Source organism: Felis catus, chromosome A3 (genome assembly GCF_018350175.1).
Source record: "Felis catus isolate Fca126 chromosome A3, F.catus_Fca126_mat1.0, whole genome shotgun sequence".
Classification (NCBI taxonomy): domain Eukaryota; kingdom Metazoa; phylum Chordata; class Mammalia; order Carnivora; family Felidae; genus Felis; species Felis catus.
Window position 1 is genome coordinate 94209818 of NC_058370.1, and position 18971 is coordinate 94228788.

The 18971-nt window shown below is 34.4% G+C and overlaps 1 long non-coding RNA gene across 1 annotated transcript in view; it reads left to right on the forward strand.

The window, feature by feature from the left end:
• Positions 1-18971, forward strand: part of LOC123384510 — a 174165-nt gene that overhangs the window by 96781 nt on the left and 58413 nt on the right. The window contains exons 2-3 of the long non-coding RNA XR_006595690.1: positions 14906-15034; positions 16750-16832. This is a non-coding gene — a long non-coding RNA (uncharacterized LOC123384510). The remainder of the gene's footprint in view (positions 1-14905; positions 15035-16749; positions 16833-18971) is intronic.

Here is an 18971-nt window from a genome sequence, read left to right on the forward strand (position 1 = left end):
GAAATTTATTTTAATTTGTGGAATAAAATAAATAAATATTTTGCAGATAGATGTTCCATAGCCACATGAAAATAGAGTTTAGGGGTGTCTGGGTGGCTCAGTCAGTTAAAATCCGGCTCGATTTCGGCTCAGGTTATGATTCCACGGTTCATGAGTTTGAGCCCCACATTGGGCTCTGTGCTAACAGCACGGGAGCCTGCTTGGGATTCTCTCTCTGACTCTTTCTGCCCCTCCTCTGCTCGTTCTCTCTCTTTCTCTCTCTCTCTCTCTCCAAGAAAATAAATAAACAAAAGAGGAGGGAAATAGAGTTTATTCTATTGAATACTGAAGTTCTATTGAATATTGTTGAAGTTCATATTATTAACAAATGAATATAAATATTATTAATAAAAAATTTCAAATCTTTTTTTCTATGTCAGTAGCCATGTTAAATCCATTAAAAACTTTGATTATTTTTTTTACTTATTTTTTTAAAACGTTTATTTATTTTTGAGACAGAGAGAGACAGAGCATGAACGGGGGAGGGTCAGAGAGAGGGAGACACAGAATCCGAAACAGGCTCCAGGCTCCGAGCTGTCAACACAGAGCCAGACGCAGGGCTCGAACTCACGGACCGCGAGATCGTGACCTGAGCCAAAGTCGGCCGCTCAACCGACTGAACCACCCAGGCGCCCCCCCCCCCCAAAAAAAAACTTTGATTATTTTAACGTTTCTATTTGATTATCTATGTCTTCACAAAAGTTTCTCTTTTATAGCACAAATGTATTTGTTTGGCAAATATATACTGATGGGCCATAAAATAGAAAAGTACTATTAGGTAAAAGATTAATGATCCTATGAGTTTTACATAGGGCCATGTAATTTCTCATTGTCTTATTTCTTGATTTTTTCTTCCTTATCTTCCCTTGTTCTGATATTGATATTCTAAACTGTATTTATATTTTCTGAGTATGTCAAGTTATTCCTTTTATATGTGCTTTTTAATATTCTTATTTCTCTTTATCTCTAGCGTTTTTGTCATGATAAAAAATACTTAGATTTTGCTTTAAATTCAATCATCTTGATTTTGCTTGAATTGCTGCATTCAGTTGATAATTGTTCCAATTAAACCTATTATAGTTAAATGCACTGAGTTTTATTTCCTCTTCTCTGTTAAGAATTGTGCTTCATGGATTGTTTATTATAAATGTTAATGATTATAAAAGAAAATTAATTTACTTTTGATAAAATTCCTTATTTTTTTCTTGCTCAGAGAATGTTAATCTTTTGGCTTAAGAAAAATGACTTTGATTTCCTTTAAAGAAAATGATCCATAATAGAAAATTGTTAAGATGTGTTATTACCCTACTGGTTTATTTTTATTTTTATTTCTGAAAAATAGGTAGCTCTTAACTTGATTAAAAAAAATTGAATAACTCAATTATAATGAAATTTCAGGTTCTGATTATTTAAACCACACAAAGTCGTGGATACCTGTAGGGCAGAATATTTTAATAAAATATCTGACAATAATATTACTTATTAGACAAAAAATTCATTTTAATTCAAGGTCTGAACTTTTATGTTATTGATTTGTTTTGTCTCTTGCAGAATTATTTCACTGCACTGTTAAATGGAGAAAATTAGTATGGTCTTATAAATAGATCATTAAACACATTGCATGAATGTAATGGAAATAAAGGTCATTCAAAATTAAATACTAAGTTACTTGACTTAACACTCCTTACTCATTATTTCTACAAAATATCTACAAGAAACTGCAGAGGCCAACCATTTAAAATTTGCATAATAACAAATATCAGGTATAGTTGCCAAAATGTAATTTCTAATTATGGTGCCAACATTGTTACTAAATAATTTCAAAAGAATGAATCCTTTCATACACTCTACTATCTAGATATACATACATTTATATATACATACACATATGCTCTTCCCTAAGGTTTTTACAGAGTGATTGCTGCTCTGTCTCTATGGCCATATATCCAAATTACAAGCGTTCTTTAAGTCCTGCTTAAAAATCAGATGTCATCTACTTGTTGAAACCTCCTTGATCTTCTAACCAGCAATCAAATTCACAAATACAAACTATGTAGGTATAACCACTAAAGAAGTGTTCAGAGCTATATGATGAAAAATATTAAAGGACAGGAGAAAAAAATTGAATAAATTGAGAGACGTAAAATGCTACTGAATTTGAAGACAATATCAAAGAGATACCATCTTTTGGGTTAGTGAGGTAAGTTAAAGTTGTATTCAAATTTTTAAGTTGTTTTTTTTTTTTTTTTTTACTATTTGTTCACGTACATTTCAATTTGAAAAAAAAAAGGTCATATATTTCTTCTGGAATATTTACTGTAGGAAAACACTAAAAAGTTGAAATAAAAAGCGAATATACATAGTAATATTGAAATTATATTGTATACTATTTTATCATGTTTAAGAGAAAATGGTAATTTTAACAAAATTACATAGCCGATTTAACATGAGCTAATAGATATCCAAGAAAATATTCCCTTCCACCAGGATTTTGTGTTGGCTACAATTTAATTAGATGCAGAAATGATATTTATTCTTATAAGTGGTGCAGCAACTATTATTATATCTTGGAAAATAATAAAATGCATCTCTACCTCATAGCATATACCAAAATAAATTTCAAACACATTGAATATTGAAATGCAAAATGTAACATTAAATAATGTTCTGAAATAACTATAAGTAAATAATAAATATGTTAAGTTGTGATGAGCTAGACATGACACCAGTATGTGTGTATATACATATGGTAAAGAGAGGACTGGAGAGTGACTCCTAATGGATATGGGTTTTCTTTGGAGATTGATGAAAAGGTTATGAAACCAGAATAAAGTGGTAGTTGTACAACATGGTGACTATACTAAAAATATATTAATATTAATTAATTAAATAACTGAATTGCACACTTTAAAAAGGTGAACTTTAAGGTATGTGAATTATATTTCAACAAATGTATTAGGGAAGAACCAAGTTACAATGAAATGTTAAGAGTTTTAGAGTTTTATAAATATAAAATTTACTTGGATCAATTTGAAAATACCCATTAAAAATTATTTTAAATATATGTGGTAGGCAGTATGATGGGTCTCCCAAAGACTTACATGCCCTAATGTTTGGAACCTGCAAACATGTTATATATAGCAAGAGTGAATTAAGGTTTCAGGTGGAATTAATTTTGCTGATTAACCCATCTTAAAATAAAGGATTATTCTGAATTCTCTAGGCATGCCCAGTATTTTCCCACAGGTTCTGAAAAAGGAAGAGGGAGGCAGATGAGTCAGAACCAGAGAGATGGCAGTCTGACTCACCATTACTGGCTTTGGAGATAGTAGACCAGTCAAGAAATGTGAGCCTTCTCTGGAAGCTGGAAAAGGCAACTGAAGAGATTTATCCCTAGAGCTTCCAGAAAGTAATGCGGCCACACTGACACCTTGATTTTCATCCAGTGAGACCCATTCCTCTTCTGATGTCTTAAGAACAAGATAATAAATTTGTGCTAACTTAGGCCACTAAAGTTTATGGTGATTTATTACAGGAGCAGTAGGAAATTAATACATTGTGCATACCATATGTGAACAATTCTGATTTCAATAATTTGTCACACAGAATTAATACAAATATTTACAAAAAATCTAACTAAAATGTAAAGACAGTTGTTACAGGTACACTGTGAAAAAAATAAAAGTAACAATTTCAAAAAACAATACTCAAAAACTGGTTCAATACACTGAGTTATGTTAATGCAATAAAATAATATGTAGACATTAAAATATGTCGGAGAAGAAAATTTAATGACACAAATATTTCCCATATATTATAATACTAAAATGACAAGTTGCAAATGACAGGATAATTGCTTTTGGTAATGGTTATGAAAGGACATACAGAAAAATAACAATTACTTCCGGATAGTTTGGATTAGATTCAATATGTTTTAATGCAGTATTTTTAAACTTTTCTCTATTTTTAAATTTTTCTAAATAGGGCACATATTTTTCTAGTTAGAAGCTTCCACCTTCCAATACACTAAATGTCAAAATGGTACCATAGCTCAACTTTAAATAGCATTATTCAACATGGCATTTTCTCTATTTATTCCTAATTAGGCATTTCAGGTTTTTTTGTTGTCGCATGTACTGCCCCATCTTTTGAAAACATATAGTTAATATCCTGTAAAAGAGCCAGGTTTATAGCCAATAATCAAGATAGATTCTTCAGGTCACCTGGGTGCTCATTCAGTTAAAAGTCCAGCTCTTGGTTTCAGCTCAGTTCATGATCTCAGGGTTCATGGGTTTGAGCCCTGCATCGGACTCTGTGCTGAGAGTGTGGAGCCTGCTTGGGATTCTCCCCCTCTGCTCTTCCCCCACTCACAGTGTCTTCCATCTCTCTAAACATAAATAAATAAACTTAAAAAAAAAAGATTCTTCAAATACTACTGGGGACACTCTAGTAAACAATGCATTAATTAAATTTTAATGGTAGAAATGAGTTTTCTTTTTGTTATTGTTTTACAAATTTAGCTCTTTATTATGTAAAAGTTTAAACATATATGAGAGTAGAAAGAAAGTATAGCATAATAAACTCACAATTTCAGTAATTATCAACTTAAGACCAATGTTGTTCTATCGACAGCCCTAACCACTGTTCCCAACCCAGATTACATCCCGTCATATCATCTCACTCAAAAATTATAGTGCCCTTTAGTTCTTCAGTCTTATTCGGCCCCAAAATAAATATTTGAGCCCCAAATAAATCACATGAAGGGACCTAACCCACCTCTGCTACTTGGAGCCAAACACAAGTCTAGCCAAAAATCAGTCCAACCAACCCACAGACCCATGAGTGGAAAAAAAAAATTTGTTGTTATAAACTACTGAGACTTTGAATTGATGATTATGTAGCATTATTTGTCAATAGTTACCTGAAACTTATAACAAAATATTAACATTGGGTTTGTGGTGCCTGGGTGGCTCAGTCAGTTAAGCGTCCGACTTCAGCTCAGGTCATGATCTCACAGTCTGCAAGTTTGAGCCCCACGACGGGCTCTGTGCTGATGGCTCAGAGCCTGGAGCCTGCTTCAGATTCTGTGTCTCCCTCTCTCTCTCCCCCTCCCCTGCCCATGCTCTGTCTCTCTCTGTCTCAAAAATAAATAAAAACAGTAAGAATTTTTTTTAAAAATTAAAAAAATATATTAACAGTGGGTTTGTTTCAATCAATAGAATATGGTAGGTTTTTCACTTTCCATTTCGGCTTTTTGTGTTTTCCACATTTTCTACCTATAGTTTATGTTACCATTTTTTAGCTTCTTTTTTTTCATTTATTTAAATCCCAGTTAGTTAACATATAGTGTAATAATTGTTTCAGGAATAGAATTCATTGATTCATCACTTACATATAACAACCAGTGCTCATCCCAACAAGTGCCTTCTTTAATGCCCATCATCCATTTAGCCCATCCCCTCCACCAAACTCCCCTCTAGTAACCCTCAGTTTGTTCTCTGTAGTTAAGAGTCTCTTATGGTTTGCCTTCCTTTCTTTTTTTCTATCTTATTTTTCCTTCCCTTCCCCTATGTTTATCTGTTTTGTTTCTTAAATTACGCATATGAGTGAAATCATATATTTGTCCTTCCCTGACTGACTTATTTCATATAACATAATACATTCTTTTTTGTGTGTGTGTGTGTGTGTTTTTATTGTTAAGTAGAAATTTTATTTAGTTAACATAGTTTTAAAAGCAATCCCTATATTTTTTTACATTCTTCTATCAGTATTTGAGTATAAGCAGAATATCAAATGTACAGGATACCTGTTATTTTATTGAGAATCGTTTTTATTTTTTCATTTAAATTTTTAAAATTTTTCAATAACTAGTAAAATGATACAGTGTGTGTGTGTATAACTTAGATATTTGTCAGTTTTTTGAGTTGCTGATTTTTTTATATGAAATTTATTGTCAAATTGGTTTCCATACAACACCCAGTGCTCATCCCAAAAGGTGCCCTCCTCAATACCCATCACCCACCCTCTCCTCCCTCCAACCCCCCATCAACCCTCAGTTTGTTCTCAGTTTTTAACAGTCTCTTATGCTTTGGCTCTCTCCCACTCTAACCTCTTTTTTTTTTTTTTCCTCCCCCTCCCCCATGGGTTCCTGTTAAGTTTCTCAGGATCCACATAAGAGTGAAACCATATGGTATCTGTCTTTCTCTGTATGGCTTATTTCACTTAGCATCACACTCTCCAGTTCCATCCACGTTGCTACAAAAGGCCATATTTCATTTTTTCTCATTGCCACATAGTACTCCATTGTGTATATAAACCACAATTTCTTTATCCATTCATCAGTGGATGGACATTTAGGCTCTTTCCATAATTTGGCTATTGTTGAGAGTGCTGCTATGAACATTGGGGTACAAGTGGCCCTATGCATCAGTACTCCTGTATCCCTTGGATAAATTCCTAGCAGTGCTATTGCTGGGTCATAGGGTAGGTCTATTTTTAATTTTCTGAGGAACCTCCACACTGCTTTCCAGAGCGGCTGCACCAATTTGCATTCCCACCAACAGTGCAAGAGGGTTCCCGTTTCTCCACATCCTCGCCAGCATCTATAGTCTCGTGATTTGTTCATTTTGGCCACTCTGACTGGCGTGAGGTGATACCTGAGTGTGGTTTTGATTTGTATTTCCCTGATAAGGAGCGACGCTGAACATCTTTTCATGTGCCTGTTGGCCATCCGGATGTCTTCTTTAGAGAAGTGTCTATTCATGTTTTCTGCCCATTTCTTCACTGGGTTATTTGTTTTTCGGGTGTGGAGTTTGGTGAGCTCTTTATAGATTTTGGATACTAGCCCTTTGTCCGATATGTCATTTGCAAATATCTTTTCTCATTCCGTTGGTTGCCTTTTAGTTTTGTTGATTGTTTCCTTTGCTGTGCAGAAGCTTTTTATCTTCATAAGGTCCCAGTAATTCACTTTTGCTTTTAATTCCCTTGCCTTTGGGGATGTGTCGAGTAAGAGATTGCTATGGCTGAGGTCAGAGAGGTCTTTTCCTGCTTTCTCCTCTAAGGTTTTGATGGTTTCCTGTCTCACATTCAGGTCCTTTATCCATTTTGAGTTTATTTTTGTGAATGGTGTGAGAAAGTGGTCTAGTTTCAACCTTCTGCATGTTGCTGCCCAGTTCTCCCAGCACCATTTGTTAAAGAGGCTGTCTTTTTTCCATTGGATGTTCTTTCCTGCTTTGTCAAAGATGAGTTGGCCATACGTTTGTGGGTCTAGTTCTGGGGTTTCTATTCTATTCCATTGGTCTATGTGTCTGTTTTTGTGCCAACATAATACATTCTAATTCCATCTACGGTGTTGCAAATGACAAGATTTCATTCTTTTTGATTGCTGAGTAGTATTCCATTACATACATATATATATATATATATATATATATATATATATATATATATATATTTCATAACTTCTTTATCCATTCATCAGTCGATGTTCATTGTGCTTTTTCCATAATTTGGCTATTGTTGACAGTGCTGCTATAAACATTGGGGTGCATGTGCCCCTTTGAATCAGTACTCCTGTATCCTTTGGATACATTCCTGGTAGTGTAATTGCTGGGTCAAAGAGTAGTTCTATTTTTAATTTTTTGAGGTAACTTCATACTGTTTTCTGGAGTGGCTGCACCAGTTGCATTCCCACCAACAGTGCAAAAGAGTTCCCCCTTTCTCCACATCCTTGCCAACATCTATTGTTTCCTGAGTTGTTAATTTTAGCCATTCTGACAGGTGTGAGATGGGATCTCAGTGTAGTTTTAATTTGTATTCCCTGATGATGAATGATGTTGAGCATCTTTTCATGTGTCTGTTATCCAACTGGATGACTTCTTTGGAACAGTGTCTATCATGTCTTTTATCCATTTCTTCACTGGATTATTTGTTTACGGGGGGTTAAGTTTGATAAGCTTTTTTAATAGATTTTGGATACTAACACTTTATCTGATATGTCATTTACAAATATCTTCCCCCATCTGTCGGTTGCCTTTTAGTTTTGTTGATTGTTTCCTCACTGTGCAAAAGCTTTTTATCTTGATAAGTTCCCAATAGTTCACATTTTTGCTTTTGTTTCCCTTGCCTCTTGAGACATGTCTAGTAAGAAGTTGCTCCAGCCAAGGTCAAAGTGTTTGCTGACTGTGTTCTCCTCTAGGGTTATGATGGTTTCCTGTCTTAAATTTATGTCTTTTGTACATTTTGAATTTATTTTTGTGTATGGTGTAAGAAAGTGGTCCAGGTTCATTCTTCTGCATGTTGCTGTCCAGTCTGTTGAACAGACTTTTTTTCCATTGGATATTCTTTCTTGCTGTATCGAAGATTAGTTAACTATACATTTGTGGATTCAAATGTATTTGAATGTATTAGCTATACATTTCTGGGTTCTCTATCCTATTCAATTGATCTGTGTGTCTGTTATTGTGCCGATAATATACTGTCTTGATGATTACAGCTTTGTAATACAGCTTGAAGTCTGGATTTGTGATGTCTCCAGCTTTGGTTTTCTTTTTCAGCATTACTTTGGATATTCTTTAGGGTCTTTTGTAGTTCCATACAAATTTTAGAATTGTTTGTTCTAGCTCTGTGAAGAATGCTGATGTTATTTTGGTAGAGATTGCATTTAATATATAGATTGTTTTGAGTGGTGTAGACATTTTAACAATATCTGTTCTTCCAATCCATGAGTATGAAATGGTTTTCCATTTCTTTGTGTCTTCTTCAGTTTCTTTCATAAACTTTCTATAGTTTTCAGTGTATAGATCTTTTACCTTTTTGGTTAGGTTTATTGCTAGGTTTTTTATGGGCTTTGGTGCAGTTACACATGGATTGATTCCTTGATATCTCTTTCGGCTGTTTCATTATTGGGGTATAGAAATGCAATAGATTTCTATATGTTGATTTTATATCCTGTGACTTTTCTGAATTTATGTATCAGTTCTTGCAGGTTTTTGGTGGAGGCTTTTGGGTTTTCCACATAGAGTATCATGTCTGTGAAGAGTGAAAGTTTGACTTCTTCCTTGCCTATTTGTATGCTTATTTCTTTTTGTTGTCTAATTGCTGAGAGTAGGACTTCCAGTACTATGTTGAACAATGGTGAGAGTGGACATCCCTGTCATTTCCTGACCCAATATCATAGAAGCCATATATGAAAGACCCACAACTATTAATCAAACTCAAAGGAGAAAAACTGAGAGCTTTCCCCCTAACGTCAGAAATTTAGTTTTCTAAATATAGTTTGCACTGATGGATCTTAATTTATCATTTCTGGGAAAATTGAAAGTATTAATGCAATATATTCCTTACTGGTGTCTTTAAGACACTGATTTAATTTCCTTTGGAATTCTAGATCACATTGCAGTTGTTAAAATTTTTTAATGTTTATTTATTTTTGAGAGACAGAGAGACAGAGCAGGGGAGGAGCAGAGAGAGAGAGAGAGAGAGAGAGAGACAAACAGAATCTGAAGCAGGCTCCAGGCTCTGAGCTGTCAGTACAGAACCTGATGCAGGGCTCAAACCCACAAACTATGAGATCATGACTTGAGCCAAAGTTAGACGCTTAACTGACTGAGCCACCCAAGCGCCCTGGTCACATTGCAGTTCCATTTTTAATTTTTTGAGGAACCTCCATATTGTTTTCCATAGTGACTACACCAATTTGCATTCCCACCAACAGTGTGTGAGTGTTCCCTTTTCTCCACACCCTTGCCAACAATTGTTACTTCTTGGGGTTTTTTTTTTTTTGAAAGTAGTCATTCTTACAAGTGTGAGGCGATATCTCATTGTGGCTTTGATTTGTATTTCCTTAATGGTTATTAACATTGGGCATCTTTTTAGGTGCCTGTTGGCCATTTGTGTATCATTTTTGAAAAAATGTATATCCATGCCTTTTTCCCATTTTTAATTATTTGTTTTTTGCCATTGAATTATAAAAGTTTCTTATATATTTTGTCATTTCCTTTGCTATGCAGAAGATTTTTATTTTGTTGTAGTCTCACTTGTTTATTTTTGCTTTTATTGGCTGTGTTTTTGATGTCATATCCAAGAAATCATTGTCAATACTAATGTCAAGGAGCTTTTTCCTTATGTTGTCTTTTAGGAGTTTTATAGTCACAGGTATTCTTTCAAGTCTTTAATTGTTTTGAGTTAACTTTTGTGAGTAGTGAAAGATAAGAGTCCAATTTGATTCTTTTGTATATCGATGTGTAGTTTTCCCAAAAGTACTTCTTGAAAGAACTATCCTTTCCTCATTGTGTTTTATATGGCATCCTTGTCAAAGATTGATTGTGTATGTATAAATTTATATCTTGGCTTTCTATTCTGTCCCATTGTTCTGTGTGTTTGTTTTTATGCCAGTTCAATGTTGTTTGATAATGCAGTTTTGTAATATCATGTTATCATGTAATGTCATGATAACATAGTTTTTGGAATTTCCATAGAAATTTGGAAGTATAATATTTGCTGCTTGTTCTTTCTTAAGTTTGCTTCTGGTATTTGATATCTTTGGTGGTTCCATACTAATTTTAGGATATTTTTTTCTATTTCTCTAAAATATGTAATTGGGATTTTGTTCAGGATTGCAATGAATCTGTAGATCATTTTTTGTAGTATAAATATTTTAACAATATCATATCTCCCAATCCATAAATATGGGATATCTTTCAATTTATTTGTGTCTTCAGTTTCTTTCATCATGTCTTATCATTTTCAGTGTACAGATTTTTCATCTCTTTAATTAAATTTATCCCTGAGTATTTTGTTATTTTTGATGCTAATAGTAAATGTGATTGTTTTCTTAATGTCTTTTCCATGTAGTTAATTGTTAGTGTATTGAAGCACAACTGGTTTTTGTGGTTGATTTTGTATCCTGCAACTTCACTGAATTCATTTATTAGTTCTAACAGGTTTTGGGTTTGGTTTATTTTGTTTTGGTGGGCTAGTTAGGGTTTTATATATATAAAAAACATCATGTCATCTGCAAATAGAGACTATTTTCTTCTTTTCTGACTTGCGTACCTTTAATTTCATTTTCTTATCTAATTGCTCTAGCCGTGACTTCCAATGTTATGTTGAATAGAGGTGGTAAGAGTGGACACTTTGTCATTTTCCTGATCTTGGAGGAAAACTTTTTAGCTTTCACCATGGTGTGTGTTGTTAGCTGCTTGTTATTATGTGTAGTATATCCTCTCTCTATATTTTATTGTGAAGCTTTTATCATGAAAGGGTATTGAATTTTGTCAGATGCTTTTTCTGCATCTGTTGAGATAATCATAGGATTATTACCCTTCATTCTGATAATGTAGCATATCACATTAATTGATTTTCATAGGATGAGCCATCTTTGCATCCCAGAGATAAATCCCACTTGATCATGGTGTATGATCCTTCACTGTGCTGTTGAATTTGGTTTGTTAGTATTTTATTGAGAATTTTTAAATCTATATTCATCATAGTTTGGGGCCTATAATTTTATTTTCTTGTAGTGTCTCTATTTGACTTTGGTATAAGAGTGATGCTAGCCTGGTTAAATATGTTTGGAAGTGTTCACTCCTCTTCGTTTTTTAGGACAAGTTTTAAAAGATTGGCATTAATTCTTCTGTAAATGTTTTGTAGACTTAACTTGTGAAGCTATCTAGTTTTTTCTTTGCTTAGAAGTTTTAGATTACTGATTCGATCTCCTTAATCATTATCGGTTGGTTCAGATTTTCTATTTCTTCATGGTTTAGTTTTAGTAGGTTGCTCTTTACCATATTAATTTACTAATATAATTCACTTTCACTAATATATTTCTACTTAATGCACACTTTAAAGTACAGAATTATCTTTTTTAGAAACTTTGATAGATACCAACTTTCTGTTGGTCCCAATCTATGTGTTCAATTTTATCCAAGTATTCTTCCCACACTGCTTACAATTATCTGCCTTCTAGAAGCTCTCAATTGTCCTCCTGAATTTCTGCTTTCCATTTAAAATGTTGAAATTTTATTCAACCACTAAATTCAACAACAAATATTATCCTGCCTTTCTCATATTATAGTTTCTTCTTATCTGTGTCCCACTTTGCATCTGCATTGCTTTTCCCAGTGCATTTGTCTAAATACTATATGTCTGTGGTAGTTAATTTTGTGTGTAAATGAGACTGCCAGATTAAAGACTATGTCAAGTATGTCTTTGATGGCATTTCTGGTTGAGGTTAGCATTTGAACCCATGGACTCAGACTTCCCTTTTCAGGGGGAGGAGTGAGAACATTGATGGTTAAGCTGTTCACAAAACAGCTTGTTTATCTGTGTGCCCCCATTATCTAGCAATATGTGGCCTGATAACAGTGCATAAGAAATAATTATAAGATTAAACCACATGAAATTGTTTATGTTAAAAAGACCCCTATCATAATTAAGAACTATAGAATAATACTTCCGCCAACTAGGCCTGAGTTCTTGGTCAAAACTTCATGTGCAGAATACCTGGGTGGCTCAATTAGTTAAATGTCAGGCTTCAGCTCAAGTCATGATCTCACAGTTTGTGGGTTCGAGCCCCGCATCAGGCTCTGTGCTGACCAGTTGCTCAGAGCCTGGAGCCTGCTTCAGATTCTATGCCTCCCTTTCTCTCTCTGCCCCTTCCCTGCTTGTGCTCTGTCTCTCTATATCTCTCTCTGTCTTTCAGAAATAAACAACAACCACAACAAAAACTTAATGTGAAGCCAAGCCAAAAGCAAATCTTATTGAAAACCAAGAGAAGTAGACATCAGTTGTTTGCATGTTAAAGAAAATGCTTTTTATTCTGGAAGAGTCTTTGTGAAACTCACTCTAAGAAAAAACAAATCTAGTATCTGCTCTGTAATCCCTCAGCATATTAGAATCATGAAAATAGGAGGCAGATATTGACTAGTATCTGGAGACACAGAGAGTACTGAGAAGTGACAGACTGGAAACAAGGAAAAGCACGCTGCTCTGGGACAATTTATAGGAAGATAAAATAGTTCCATAAACCTCAATAGCTCCTGGGACTGTCACTGTATTAACGTGGCACAGACCAATAATAGATGTTTGTGTCTGATTATGAGACATCAAAATAAGATAAACTGTACTTCTAGGAAAAATGACAACTCGAGGGCAAGCATTTAAATCCTCTCTTCCCAAATACTGACTGATTGAGACAAAGGAATATATTAAAATGGATAAACTCTCAGTGTAGTTTTTAAAAAAACTGATTCATGATTCCATACACAGCATCTGCTTTAAGCATTTTCTTCTAGACTTAGATTCAATAAGGCCAAATGAAAGAAAATATTAAAATGATTCCCAGCCTCCAACTGCGATATGGTGTTTCTGCGTGGTATGAGATCAATAGAGGAGACTATGGTAGGGCTCCATTATAATCATTAATTTCAGAGGTCAGGGTAAGCCATAGGACAAATGGAGGTCTCTCATTTTGGATCTCTTTTACTTGCTTAAAAATCAATAGCAATGGAAAACCCAAGGACAAATCTAGCAATATCAGACAGAATGAGGCCGATTTCTCTGTGGCTATAAGTTTAATGATAAAAAAAAAATAGTCTCATTCTAAATGGGTTTTAAAATACAGACCAAACAAATGAAGAAGAAGAAGAAGAAGAAGGAGAAGAAGAAGAAGAAGAAGAAGAAGCAGCAGCAGCAGCAGCGGAGGTGGAGAAGGAGGGGGAGGAGGAGGAGTTGGAGGAGGAGGAAGAAGAAAAAGATATGGAAATCTGATTCTGGGGCTTCAAGGAACAAAGTAAAACCCTGCACAGGAAAAAAGTACCCACTGGATATGCTTGCAGACTTAGCTCACATCCCACACTTCTCTCATTTTAGACGTTTTGAGATCAAACGCCAAGATATGGAACAAACATCAGACACAGAGAAACTATGAAAGGTTTATTCCTTTTGTAGTCAATTCATCAACAAATAATCTCCAAATTTAAGGAGTGCTTAATACTACATTCCTTAAACAGCTACTATAGGAAAACTTGCATTCAGTTGAGTATTTAGACTCCAAGCTATTTTTTTGTGTGTTTTCCCAATTTCAAACTTGGAGTGGAGGATAATTATTGCCATATTATATCAAATGAGTTCATATTAAGCCACTTTCAAAGTTTCCATTATGTTTGTTTCCCATTAAAACAATACAGCAGCATTGATATTTTTACATCCTATACATAAGATGTTTAACTATCCCTGCTGGAAAAAAATCATATGTTGAAAAATATATACCACATCAATTTTTTATGTTCCTAAGTTGGCATGAAAAACAAAATTGGCATCTCATTGGTGCTTGAAACAGTCACAGATGGCTTCTAAAACAGCACTGTGTGTTTTCATTTGGGGATTCCATTGTTTAGATCACTTTTATGAATAATTAAAAATAAATCTGTGATGCCAGTAATTATAACCCATACCTGGCTTTGCAACAGAAAACAGTGACTCCAGCTCCCTAAAAGAATATAAATTTAACCATGTGATCGATGGGAGCTCTAGGAAATGCCCTCGCTTTCCTCCAAACTCTAAAGAAAGTAGCAATTTTGTATAATACATTTAATGGATTGTTTTACATAATTCATTCTCTTCAGATGTTCTAATTTATATTCATTTTCACAGCTTCTGAAATTTACATATGTGATGAAAAATTATTTGGGGAAATGTAAGAATCTTTTAACAATCATGTTGAGCAATTTATCTTGTATTATCAGGGAAAAAGCTAAAGCTAAAAGAAGTAATTTTGGAAAAATACAGGACTAAATATTTGCAATGGGCTCAATCTACAGCAGTAAAGGCCCTTTATGAGCATTTCTCTAAATTCTTGTTTTAGTTTAGGTGGCAAGATGGAATAATGTGTTTGAATTCAAATACACCCTCTGATGAAGTTTTGGGGTGATGATGGGGGATTCGGAGCTGAGGGCCAAGAAAGCAGTCTTGAAGACATCTTTGGTGCAAAAAGGTAATTTTATTAAATCATGGGGACAGGACCCGTGGGCAGAAAGAGCTGCACTGGGGTTGTGACAGTAACTAATTATATACCCTCAGGTTGGGAGGGGGTTAGGGATAGAGTAAGTCTCTAAGGTATTTTGGAAGCAAGGTTTCCAGGACCTTGAGGGGCTTAGGTGCTGTTAAGAAAGTGCCACATATTACCATTCAGTAAAACCTAAGTCGTGAGACCCTTCAGAAGTATATCAGGGAACCATAAGTTTGCAGTATGATTGCCAGCATATATCTTAGGGGAGTTGAGATAAAGGAAGTTTCCAAAGGAATTTTTATATGTTAAAGTAGAATTACAGGATCCTGGGGCGGGGGGGAGGGGTGGTGTCAGATAATGTTAAGCCAGGATTCCCTTTTGTCCCTAGCAAAGTGTCATCATCAAGGCAACTGAGTTCCTAGACTGAGGTTATTCTGCCTGTTTTGAGGACTTGTCAATGGGCTGTAGGCAGTAAGGGAATTTAAATTTTCATTTGCCTTTTCTCCTACATCACCATGGCAAGCACTTAATCCCCTTACATCTTGATATTAGGACTCCAGGAAATAGAGTCTAGAGGTTTCTGGAGATTAGGCTATAGATAAGATTGCATTTTTCTTGCAGTTTACTAAGTTATCCATAAATTGAAGGAGACTCCCATCCTGATCTCTATCAGTCAACTGTTTACTTTCTTTCTTTTCCCCTGTTCTTGGGCAGCCAGGAGTGTCTGAAGAATATCACATATCCCACCTTGGGGGGCAGGTGCTGTTAGCCTGTACTTTTCCTTAAGCTTGCCTCACACTCTTCATCACTTCCACTCAAGAAACTGAATTAGGTTTTCTTTTACATTATTCAGGTTGGCTTGACAGTCTGGGGGACAAAAAAAAAAAAAACAAAACTTAAGATGAGACACAAAAAAAGATTTTTAAATGAAAACTGTAACAGCCATAAAGAATAAATCATTAAACAAAGCATGGTATTTTAGTAGCTTTTTATTGTGATTATGTAAAAAATAGTGAAGAGAAAGCCACCAGTCAGAACGATATGGTACAAATTAGAATGGAAAGGCTCTGATAATTAATATATGTAAAGCTAGTATACATCATAATACTTTTTATTGATCTCTATTTCAAGCAAGGTCATGGAAGGAAAACACCACTACAAATCAGCAGGCCTCTGTTATGTCCAAACTCAATCACTACTGACTCTGTAATCTTAGATGATCAATACATCTGAGCTTCAGTTTTCCCATTTGTAAAATTAAAGTTGCACTGGATAACTTCTAATTCCATTCCTGTATTCTGTTTTTTGTGCTGTGAAGTCTTATCTATCCAATAAGTTATTCAATTCCTTTAAAAACTTCATTTTATTGTCCTTTTATATAATAAAATCATTAGTCTATTGCTGTAGATCAATGTAGGTTGTCTGGAATTGCCCGCTAAAGGTAAACTCTTGGATTCTGTATTCAAATATTTAAGCAACTAAAAACAGCAAATAACCCATCACACTTGAAGGTGAGAATAAAACATGATAATTAAATCAACAGTGGCTGTTCAATGCCTTTATGATACATTTATTTTAAAGGTGTTAACTGCATAATCACAGAATCTGTAAAACTAGTGATAGAATTATAATCATAATTGTTATGGTAAATTTCGTATCTCAACACATATTTCACATTTGTAATCTCTTCTATTCCATAGCACACATAGTAAACAGAGAAGAAGATGAGCTGTGGAAGTTAGTAGACAATACGTGTGCTTGAATCTTGACCCCATCATTTTTGGTATGTAACCTCCTTCTGGCTTTAATCTCTTATTGTCAATAGTTTATTAAATAAAGTGGGTACAATAATGCCTTTATCATATGATATGTGATAGATTTTTTAATTAAAAAAATATTACAGTTGTCATATGTTAGGCTCTAAACAAATTCTAGCTCTTTTTACTATGATTGTGCCTTTCTTATGAGATTCAGCTCCCTCTAACTTAATACACTTAATTTTACAGACTACTTTAAATTCCTTGAAAGTGAGGGTTATATTTTCCTCTGCTCATAATGTAATGGTAGAGATTAAGTGGGCAAATAAACAATGTGAGTAAGTAGTTTCAGTGAGACTGGATTAATATGTGATTTGCTGCTACTAATTCCAGTATGTGTTTTTGTTTTATTATTTATGATATGGCATTTGGAACATATAGATATTATGTCAAATTCACTGAAATGACACTCATCATATACTATCATATACCACCATATAGCACAACATATACCAGTGTGCTGGGCCACAAAACAAGTATATTTCTTTGAGTAGAAGAAAACAGGTGCTGGTAGGTCTGGGACAGATGGAGGAAACTCAAAGAGCCAGCATGTGAGATGCATAAGAGGACAAGGCAAATCCAGCCTTTATTCATTACTACAATCATATCCCAAAAGTTTTGCTTGGGACTGAATTATTGAAGCTCTAACCCCCATGTGTTTGTATTTGGAGATGGGAACTTAAGGAGGTAGAATTAGATGAGGACATAAGTGTGGGGTCCTCATGATAGGAATAGCTCTATAAGAGAGATTGTTCTCTTTCCACCATGTGAGGATACAGGAAGAAGGTGGACATCTGCAAGCCAATAAGAGGGCCCTCACAAAAAATCAAATGAGGTGGCCTCTTGATTTTGGACATCCCAGCTTCCAGAACTAATAAATGTCTTTGTTTAAGCCACTGCCTAGTCTATGGCATTTTGTTATAGCAAACCAATACAGGCTTAAGCTTATAATTGGGGAAAATAAATGGCAGTACAGAGTCAGGAAGGCTGGGATGTTAGTCCTTGATGAATAGCCTATTGAGAATGGAAGTAAGGCTTAGAAGATGGGGGATATAGACCAAAGTTAAACAATTTTATGGTCTCTGTCAAATATATCAGGATCTAAATAGCATTTGGGTCTCTTATATAATGTTCTCAAGTCAGAAGCTGAATAAAATCTATTGTGACACAAACTCAAATGATACCCAATAACAGGACCCTAGCTATAAGAGTAATTGAAGCTCACTTCTCTGCTCTCATTCAAATAACCCACTCCCCACAGTTCTAAGTTTTTGAGGCTGTTGGAGGTGAGAGAAAGTAGGAATTTGCTGAGATTTTCCCTGCACTAGAAATTTTTACTTAGTTATCTCAAATGCAACTTTTCCAAAGTAAACATTTTAACTGATCGTTTATTTTTAGTATAACAACCTCCCTTAGGCACCATATATATCAGAACCTCAGACACCACCAAAAATGAGTTTAAAAAAATAATCATTCAGTAAAACTTTTTAATAGGTCACAGCTTCACAGCCTGATTACTTTACATATTACAAATTGTCAATACTTCCAAAATGATTGCAAATGGTGTAAAACCTCATGCAATAACACGGTGGTTTTTCCACTTATGCAAAATATTTCATTACTACAACAAAATGGACTTGAGCCTGCTGCCAAGCTTGAAAAAGATGCATTTAAGAATATTAATGGATAGATATTTAGAAATGAGTCATGGGGAATTATGCTGAGAAGTTAAGGGATGGCCTCAAGTTCCAAACACAAGTGGCATGACAACAGATCCTACACCCTAATTTTTATCTAGTATGTTATTTTGAAACAAAATGAAATACATATAATTTCTCTAATATATATGTTTTGTACATTTTATCATGAATTCCAAGAAATTATTAGCATATATATGCCACAAAGATAAATATCTTACCAAAATAGTTACATTTAACATTGTAAGATAGGAGTGCATTAATTCTTTAGAGTCACTCAGTAAAATACACGATTTGATCTGTAATGTGAATTATAACAGTAGTCAAAACTTCACCGGTGTAATAATAAATATTGTTAAAATGTTAAGTGTCCCCAATTTCACCTACAGGTTTCATGCAAAACTCATC